Below are 10,561 nucleotides of genomic sequence, written 5' to 3'. Positions count from 1 at the left end.
TAGATGGGACTACTATTAACTCATAGTTCCCATAGCAAGTTTAGAAAGTGGTCTTATGAATATCAACATCCTAAATGTGAAGCTTATGGTATCCTAACTTAAGATCAATTTTGGAGAACACTATAGCTCCCTTAATCTGATCAAATAAATCATCGATCCTTGGACAAAGATATTTGTTCTTTATTGTCACCTTGTTTAGATGTCCATAATCAATACATAGGCACAATGAACCATCCTTCTTCTTCACAAAGAGCACTGGAGCTCCCCATGGTGATACAATCGGTTGGTTACTACCCTTGGCTAGAAGGTCCTCAATCTGTAGGTTCTACTCACTCAATTCCTAAGTGGTCATATGATAAGGAGCTCTAGAAATAGGTTCCACTCCTAGAATGAGATCAATGTTGAAATCAATATCTCTCTTTGCAAGCATGCCTAAAATATCACTAGGAAAGACATCCGCATATTCCTATAGAATAGGGTGGTTTATAGTCTTTCTTGCAGGGTCTTCTTCTTCTAGCTTGCTTACCATATAGCAAATACCTGACATCCCTTACAAAAGCTTCACTTTAATTGCATATCAGATATCATCTGTAGAGATATAGGTCTCTGTATCCCCACAATCTCTACATCCTTCCCTTGATCATCCTAACACATAATGGTCTTTTTCTTATAGTCTATAATAGCTCTATGAGAGCCAAGCGAATCCATACCTAAGACCACATTGTAAGAGCCAAGAAGAATTACCTAAAGGTCAATAGGTGTCACAGACCCTCCTAAGCTTAGTTCACACTTCTATACTACAAAATCTATGGAAACCCTAGTGCCTGAGGCTAGTTCCACTTGCCAAGCCAAATCTTGCTTAATCGCTTCCAGCTTACACTTAACAACTAATGATGGTGAAGTAAAAGAGTATGTGGCACTTGAATCAAACAATACAAAGAGAGGTGTACCTCATATAGCTCCCATATTCTCCACCATGATCCCCTGATTGTCTGCCTAATGGTGATCCACAACCATAAATACCTTGTGAGCTCTACCTGCATCTCCGACTGTGGGCTTAGATGCTATTGGCCTAGAACCTAAAAAGTGAGATGCACAATGTGGGAAGTGGGCTGCAATGTGTCCAAACTGCCCACATGAATAACATCTTGTGCCTCTACCAGATCCCCTCCTTGCTGGAGGTGCACTCGATTGCTAGTGGCTATCCCTACTAGCAAAAGACTGGTTGTGCAAGCTGAGTGTTCTAATTTCACCTATTGCATTGTGCATTGTGATAGTTCTTAGAGTTAGAACCACTGCCACCACTCTATGCCTAAGTGTATGATCCCTTCCATTGCTATTGTTGTTGTTGGTTTTGATTCCCCTTAGGAAAATGATGTTTCCTATTCCCACCTGAGTTGTGATTACCCTTAGATCCTGACACTGTAGGTGCTCCCACAAAACCCCCATGTTCTAGGTTGACACTTGCTCTACAAGAATGGCTCAATGTACCGCATCTTTGAGGGTTTTAGGTTCAAATACCTTAACACCTCCAACTAGATAGTTTTTCAAGCCTCTAATGAAATGTTGTACCAACTATTCTGGGTTATCATTAATTCTCGCATAGGGCATGAGCTCATAGAATTTGTGCTCATACTTTGCTATGGTCATAGCGAACTATCTCAGATTGTGGAATTCATCTTCTCTCTACTGGTTCCATTCCTCTAGTAAGAATCACTCACAAAAGTTTTCTAGGAATAACTCCCATGTGACATTATTCATATTTATACCCAATTTATTCTCTTCAATAGTCCACCGAGTGGCTCCAAAGAGTTCTAGGTTGGTAATAGCAAACCTTGCTTTGACATTAGTGTCAAAGTCTCGAATAGCAAAAACCCTGTCAAGAGCAATAAACCACTGCTCGACTACATAACCTGAACCCATACCATTAAAAGGTTTGACCTTAGACCTCTAAAGGTCCTTCATCTAAGTAGCTACAATTGATCTCTGTCAATCCCTCTGATGGCTCCTGGACCTAGGTCTATGCTTATTCCTTGCCTGATGAGCTACATCCTGACCATGAAGAGGAGGTAAGAAAATCCATGATGGTCTTCATAATTTTCCTTAGGTCAACCTCATCTAAGTTGGCATGCTGCTCTCTATGGTTCTCTTCCTGATGCTCACTTACATGCTCTTGCCTACCCTATTCCTGATTAGGGCCTTCATGGACAAACTTATGTACATTGATGTTTCTGCCTCATCCACGACCTCTACCATGGCCTAGGCTACAACCTCTAATAGAAGATTGCATCCCAGATACCATCCTATAATAATAGCCAAGATCCAAGATGCTATAATAACCATAAAACATACTATTGTAAAGCATACAGAAAAGGTACATGTTTTGAAAATAGTATAAGCTCCATTTTTAGTTTTTCCTATTTTAGGTTTAAGTATATTTTAGTTTTGAAGTCTAAGTGTTCAAGTTTGAAAATATAGAACTAATAGTTTAAGTTTTGTTTCTGTTCAACTAATTCAAGTTTTAGTTTGAAATAGATATACATAAAAATTTAAATTTCATTTTAGTTTAACTAATTAACAACTAGTGGTGTTCCAAAATGCCCAGAGCTCCCAATGTTGAACTCATGCTCTGATACCAAATCTAACACCCTACCAAGGGATCCAAAAGAACTAACCTAAAGTTTTACTAAGTTTACCAAACATTTTTTTAAAAAAAGAATAACATATACAACAATCATAAAGTAACAAAAGCAATAACATACAATCATACATAAGCAAACATAACATATTACATTCCTTACGAATCCCAAGATGTTGAATTACATTTAAATTTAAATAATACTAAGTCCAATAGATAACACATCCACATGAAAGTATAACTACAAGTCCATTCCATTTAAATAATATACATTTGTTCCAAATGCCACTTGGCAATAAAATTTAGAATGCATAATCATCTACCATACATGTCACAGGGTATGAAAGGCTGAAAGAATATACATTTATAAAAATAGATTACATCATCCCTTGCAGATCCATGAAACAAAGTACAATACAATAAGTGAAATCATCCATCATAAAGATATAACCATCCATCATAATACACAAAGATAGAATGAAAAGAAATGCAGAACAAGAAACTCCAGCCATGACATCTACAGATGGATATCAATGGTAAAAGTAAAAAGCACTACCACCCGACCTTATGGTAACCCAAAAAGGTCCACTACCACTGTGCTAAGGAGATGGTCTCAAGTCCTAAACAAGATATCAATCCCAAAAATCAAAAGTAATATCTAAGTCAAGGAAAACCCTAAAAGTAATCTAACTCAAAGGTTCCAAGATAAATTGACATCTAGACCCAGAGGTAAACAAAGACACGTAGGGAATCTACTATGTAAGCGGGCAAGTGTCATCACAAGAATCAACTCTAGAGTTACCCTGGCAGTCTAACTTGACCCTGGCCCTCTAGTGACTCTATGTGGCACTAGTATCCTTTCATACTGACAAGGCATACTAACGATGAATGGTCGTAACCAAGCATCCTCTCTACTCCCATCCTTGTCTATACTAGCACTCGAGGCATGGGCAAAGAAAGATAAAGACTCTTATTAGGTTCATTTTACTCTCATATAGTGTAATATTTTCACTTATTAAATAACTTACAATGGTTTACCTTGGCAACCACTTTTGGCCCCAGCCTCCATTGCAAGCCACTTCTTGACATTACATATAGATAACCTACCCTAAGATCATAAAAATACAAATCAAAGAATCATAGTATTCACCTCAGTCCTATACAAATGAATGGAAAGCATCAAATTAATTCACAAATACACCTTAGTTCTTTACAAGTAACTAGAAAGCATCCCAAAAATAACTGATCGATGACTCAAGGTTAAGTCAAATATGTCATAACATTCATCTCATTATCACACAAGAACACTAAAAGTAATAACAAACAATAGATCCAAACTCATTATAAAGCATACCAGACACATTACCATGGTTGAGTTTAAAAGATCAAAGATCAAATCATCATAATATCACAAACATAGAACTCCCAAGCCTCTTGTAGACATCCTAAGACTAGTCAACACTTTAGTTAACCCAAACCCAAAACATAAGACAACATACAGTTAATAGTGTAGTTTCATGGTTTGGTTTGATTTTGAAAACACATAGTTTGAGTTAACAGTAAGGTCAAGTTTTTGTTTTAAAGTAAGTTTTCGAGTACATAAGATTTGCATTTTAACCCTTACTATTTAACCCATTTCTTGTATTTGAATGTAATGCACAAATGCCTTTATCTTATGAGATAATCAATAATTCATTATTTTAATAAATTAATTATTTTTAATTATTATTTTAACAATTAGTGATTATTTTAATAATAATAAATCATTAAATAATAAAATAATGAATAAGTGTATTCAATAATATTTATCATTAATAAAAATTCAATTACACTTCATTTAATTAAATTCAACTAATAATTATAAAAGAAACTATATTAATATATTATTAATTAATAATTAACAAAACTATTAAGGAAATTATTAATAACTAATTAAAATAACTATATTAAAAATTCATTAATTAACTAAATTAATAATTAATAGAAATCTTATTAATAATTAAATTTTAATAAAATTATAAAATAAAAATTTAAAAGAAAAATCACAATTTTAACCTTGGCATTTTAGGTCGGCCAACCGGCCATCAAGGCTGCTACGTGGCTGCCATGGACGGCTACTGCCGCAGTGGCCTGCGATCGTGGTAGCAATATAAGGTAGTACTGTTGCTGTCCTAGTACCCATTGTGAGCAACAATGGCCATTAATGTCGCCAAGAGGGAGGTGGGGTGTGGAACCCGCCTCCCACCCAATATATTATTATTATTTTTTAATTTTATTTTATTAAAATTTGTTTTAAAAACAAATCCCACCTTGAAACAAATCACACACACACACACACACACACACACACACACACACACACACACACACACACATAGCAAATTTAGTCTGATAGGAAAACCTAGATCAATTGGTCAAATTTTCAATTTAAAATTGATTTTTTTTCAAAACTAACTCTGATCAATTAACAATTATTCAATTCATGGAATGAGGGTTTTCTAATTTCCAATCCTCATATATAAAAGAATTCATATGAATAATAGTAATTCACAATGAGAGATTGAAAGATTTATCACAAACAAAATTTGAAACAAATGATTCAACAAGCACGATGAAGACATGAATATTAAATCACATAATTCACTGGGTGAACAAAACACAAGGCTCTACCAGGTTCTGATGCTAATATGCAATCACCCAAAGATTTGTGAGAGAATTCTATTATCTCAAAACCTTCTCTCTGAAAAATCCCTTCTCCAAAATTCTCGATCCCTGTGAAATGAACTCCCAATCTCTGATATGGAGTTCTCTCCTAAAATCGAGGCACTAATTATGTGATCACACGAGGGAACTCGTTGATCACAATCTTTTAACTCTTTATTAACTTTTTCAAATATTCATGCACACTCAATGCAAATTAAAATATCTTTAATAAATTAATTTCTCTTTCACTTTTTATTTAATTTCCAAAGTGTTATTTAATAAAACACTTATTAATTTAAGTAATAATAATATTTAGCATTTATTTAAAAATGATCTCTTAAATATATTATTATTAAATTAAATAAATATTATTATGCTCTAAACTTATACTATAAATTTCTTGTTAATTTTAATTCTTTTATTTAATTAATTTCCCAATTAATTAAATATAATTAAATATTAAAAATATCATAATAATTTTTCATTAAATTAAATCATTAATTAATCTTTTAATTTGACTTAATTAACAGAAAAATCACCAAAGACCTACAAGACAAAATATGAAAACCCATCATAAAATACCACATATAAGATCAAACTTAAGGGTTATAATTACAAATTTAATTCATACGACACATTTGGAAGGGTAATCATCTTAGATACTTGTACTATTTTTCTAGGACAATTGGTTCAAAGGTTAGGATTTGGACTCAAGAATTTATCTCCCCTCTCTTACCATTAAGATATTGCGACAGGGTATGCTCATCCTGGCAATTCAGAAAAGTCAATACCCAGTACTTCCAATCTGCATAAAATCCATGCATGTACAAACACATATATTCTAAACTAAATAGGGAATGATAGGAAGTGGTGCATCGTGTAGATCCTGACTAGCAGGTGACTATGACTCCCTTCCTTAACCACATTAGAAATGTCATACATAAATAAAACATACACGCACACCATACACATACAGTATGGGGTAAGTATCCATAAGAAAACACGTATAATAATTCATCTAACTAACATCATCAAATAACTGAAATCACTGTAATAATCATCATCAAGGTATAATCATGCATACATGAAGTAACTAGTACCAAGTAGTCTCATCATATAATCAACTGAGTATGAAAACAATATCTGATAATCTGGAAAATACTACTACTAATCATCAAGCATAAACATAAACTTGCCTAAAAGAGTTTGATAAAATAACAAAATGTAAACTTGGGGCAGGCACTACATTAAGTAGATTATCAATACAATATGGTATCATTGTCTTAGCTGATTCTTGTACTCCATTTCATATCATAACTCAACCTTTCCTCTAGGTGCTATTATTATATCTTTTGATCAAATCCTCTTTATCAATCAAATAGGTAATAGTACTTAAATCATATAAATAGTTGTCTTACTAGCAAAATAGTAGGTTTGACACTAGTGACAAAACAATCATTGGAACACATTTATCATACTTGTATCAATCTGGTTTCAACAATTTCTTCCTTCAACACTTATGTCTTCTTAATGTTGCTGACGTTCACGTGCTTAGAGCTCATGGCTACTCTGTGAAAAATTGTTCCATTGTTGCATTTTAACCCTTACTATTTAACCCATTTCTTTTGTTTGAACGTGATGCACAAATGCATTTATCTTATGAGATGATCAATAATTCATTATTTTAATAGTAAAAAATTATTAAATAATAACATAATAAATAAGTTTATTCAATAATAATTATCATTAATAAAAATTTAATTAAACTTCATTTAATTAAATTCAACTAATAATTATAAAAGAAACTATACTAATATACTATTAATTATTAATTAATTAATAATTAACAAAACTATTAATAACTAATTAAAAACAACTTTATTAAAAATTCATTAATTAACTAAATTAATAATTAATAAAAATCTTATTAATAAAATAATTATAAAATTATAAAATAAAATTTTAAAAGAAAAATTACAATTTTAACCTTGGCATTTTAGGCCCGCCTGCCAGCCATCAAGGTTGTTCTGTGACTATCATGGATGGCTATTACCGCAGTGGCCTATGGCCACAACAGCAGTACCCACTGCGAGCAACAACGACCATTAATGCCGCTAGGGGGGAGGTGGGGTGTGGAACCCACCTCCCACTCAATATATTATTATTATTATTTTTAATTGTATATTATTAAAATTTATTTTTAAAACAAATCCCACCCCGAAACAAATCATATATATATATATATGTGTATGTATGTATGTATGTATGTATATTATAAACATAACAAATTCAGTCTGATAGGAAAACCCAGATCAATCAGTCAAATTTTCAATTTAAAATTGATTTCTTTTCAAACTTAACTGTGATCAATTAACAATTATTCAATTCATGGAATGAGGGTTTCCTAATTTCCAATCCTCGTATATAGAAGAATTCATATGAATAACAATAATTCACAATGAGAGATTGAAAGATTTATCACAGACGAAATTTGAAACAAATGATTCAACAAGCATGATAAAGACAGGAATATTAAATCACATAATTTACTGGGTGAACAAAACACAAGACTCTACCAGGTTCTGATGCTAATACACAATCACCCGAAGATTTGTGAGAGAATTCTATTCTCTCAAAACCCTCTCTCTAAAAAATCCCTTCTCCAAAATTCTTGGTCCCTGCAAAATGAACTTTCAATCTTTGATATGGAGTTCTCCCCTAAAATTGAGGCACTGATTGTGTGATCACGTGAGGAAACTCGTTGATCACAATCTTTTAACTCTTTATTAATTTTTTCAAATATTCATGCACACTCACTGCAAATTAAAATATCTTTAATAAATTAATTTCTCTTTCACTTTTTATTTAATTTCTGAAGTGTTATTTGATAAAACATTTATTAATTTAAGTAATAATAATATTTAACATTTATTTAAAAATGTTCTCCTAAATATATTATTATTAAATTAAATTAATATTATTACACTGTAAAATTATACTATAAATTTCTCATTAATTTTAATTCTTTTATTTAATTAATTTTCTAATTAATTAAAATATTAAAAATATCACAATAATTTTCTATTAAATTAAATCATTAATTAATCTTTTAATTTGACTTAATTAATAGAAAAATCAGCAAAGACCTACAAGACAAAATATAAAAACCCATCATAAAATACCACATATAAGATCAAACTTAAGGGTTATAATTGCAAATTTACATCATACGATGCATTCAAAAGGGCAATTATCTCAGATACTTGTCCTAATTTTCTAGGACATTTGGTTTAAAGGTTAGGATTTGGACTCAAGAATTTATCTCCCCTCTCTTACCATTGAGATATTGCGATAGGGTACGCTCATCCTAGCAATTCAAGAAAGTCGATACCTAGTACCTGCAATTTGCATAAAATCCACGCATGTACAAACACATATATTCTAAACTAAACAAGCAATGATAGGAAGTGGTGCATTGTGTAGATCCCGACTAGTAGGTGACTATGACTCCCTTCCTTAACCACATCAGAAATGCCATACATTAAAAAAACATACATGCACACCATACACATGCAGTATAGAGTAAGTATCCATAAGAAAACATGTATAATGATTCATCTAACTGACATCATCAAATAATCGAAATCACTGTAATAATCATCATCAAGGTATAATCATGCATACATGAAGTAACTAGTATCAAGTAGTCTCATTATATAATCTACTGAGTATGAAAACAATATCTGATAATTTGGAAAACACTACTACTAATCATCAAGCATAAACATAAACTAAATTCATATAAAGTATTTTGTCGAATTAAAAATTAATATCTTAAAATAGAAATTAAGAATAATAAAAATAAATCAAACTGATTACAAAATATCGATACCTTTGTTGAGATAATGGGTGTTGCAAACATTGCGTAATATTGTTATATTTTATTTTGTTATGTAATGTTGTGCCTAGATGGACGTGCAACATGTAAAGATTCCTATGGAATATTCTTGATGAGTTGTATTGTAAAATTGTGATAATATTTCATGTAATTATTTAATATTGGGGAAAAGAATTAAATGCCCAATATTAAATGTGGGGTCAATGGGTTAGGTAGCACATGGTTTCAGCACATGATTTATGTAATACCACTTAGTGGTTTTGTGGGACTTGCTACTATATAAGCAGCCACAAGGGTAGTTTTTATAGAGAGAGAGTGACAAGGAGAAGACAAAAGGCAAGAGTCAAGCGGGACAAGGCTTGACAGGTTAGCCAAAGGGAGCATTTGTGAAGGTTGAAAGCATGGCATGGGATGTGTGGATTCATGCTTGTTCACATAGTTTGCTCAGTTGTGGCTATGGCCATGAAGGCTTCCATGGTTGTATGGCAATGGTATTTTTGCTGAATAATACATGGTGATGGATGCTTTTGGAGGCTGGGTTTTTCCCTCAATGAGGGTTTCCCAGGGTATATCTTGTGTCACAATTTTGTGGGTATGTTGTTTATTCTCTTGCATGTGGATTTTAATTCCGTGTTTATTTCAGATTTATTATGGGTTATGTGGAAACGGTTATATTCTTTATTGCCAAGTTTCCTTACAAGTGGTATCAGAGCTATGGTTTTATTATTGTAACCCTAGATTGAATCCATGGGAATGCATGAGAGGATAAAAGAAAAGGACAAGATATATGAATGATTTATTGCAGATCTAAGGGTTTTGGATTTGCTGTTATGATGGGATGTTAAAAGATTTGGGCATGTGAAATTGTTGGACAAAAATATTTTTTTGGATGTTTCATTTAAATGAGGGTTTTTGGGGGGTAGCATGTAGAAATGACCTCCTGGGTAAAAACAAACCTCACCATTGGATCCGAGTTGACATTTTCATAAAATTTGATATATAATATGCCCTAGTTTGGCCATGTTAAGAGGAAATGAAAGAGTTTTTTGGTTTCAGCCCATGATGGCCGTCAAATTTAATGTCGTCGAAATTTTCGTCACTGAAAAAATTAAAAATGAAAAATCGCAGTGAAAATGGTAAAAAGACTGTCTTAGTAAAATGGCCATAACTTTATTATATTTTTCCAATTGATCTGGTAGAATCTTTGAATTGGGAGCGATGGAGTCTCTGAGAAGCGTTGGCTACCGGCTGGGCTAGGGTTTTTCCCCTAGCCTGTTCTTGGTGTTTGATCTTTACTATTTTTCTGTTCTGTTTGGATTGTT

The sequence above is a fragment of the Cupressus sempervirens genome, chromosome 7, assembly GCF_028749045.1.
Source record: "Cupressus sempervirens isolate cs-2001-9-10 chromosome 7, ASM2874904v1, whole genome shotgun sequence".
In the NCBI taxonomy this organism is placed as follows: Eukaryota; Viridiplantae; Streptophyta; class Pinopsida; order Cupressales; family Cupressaceae; genus Cupressus; species Cupressus sempervirens.
Note: the sequence above shows the minus strand (reverse complement) of the source record.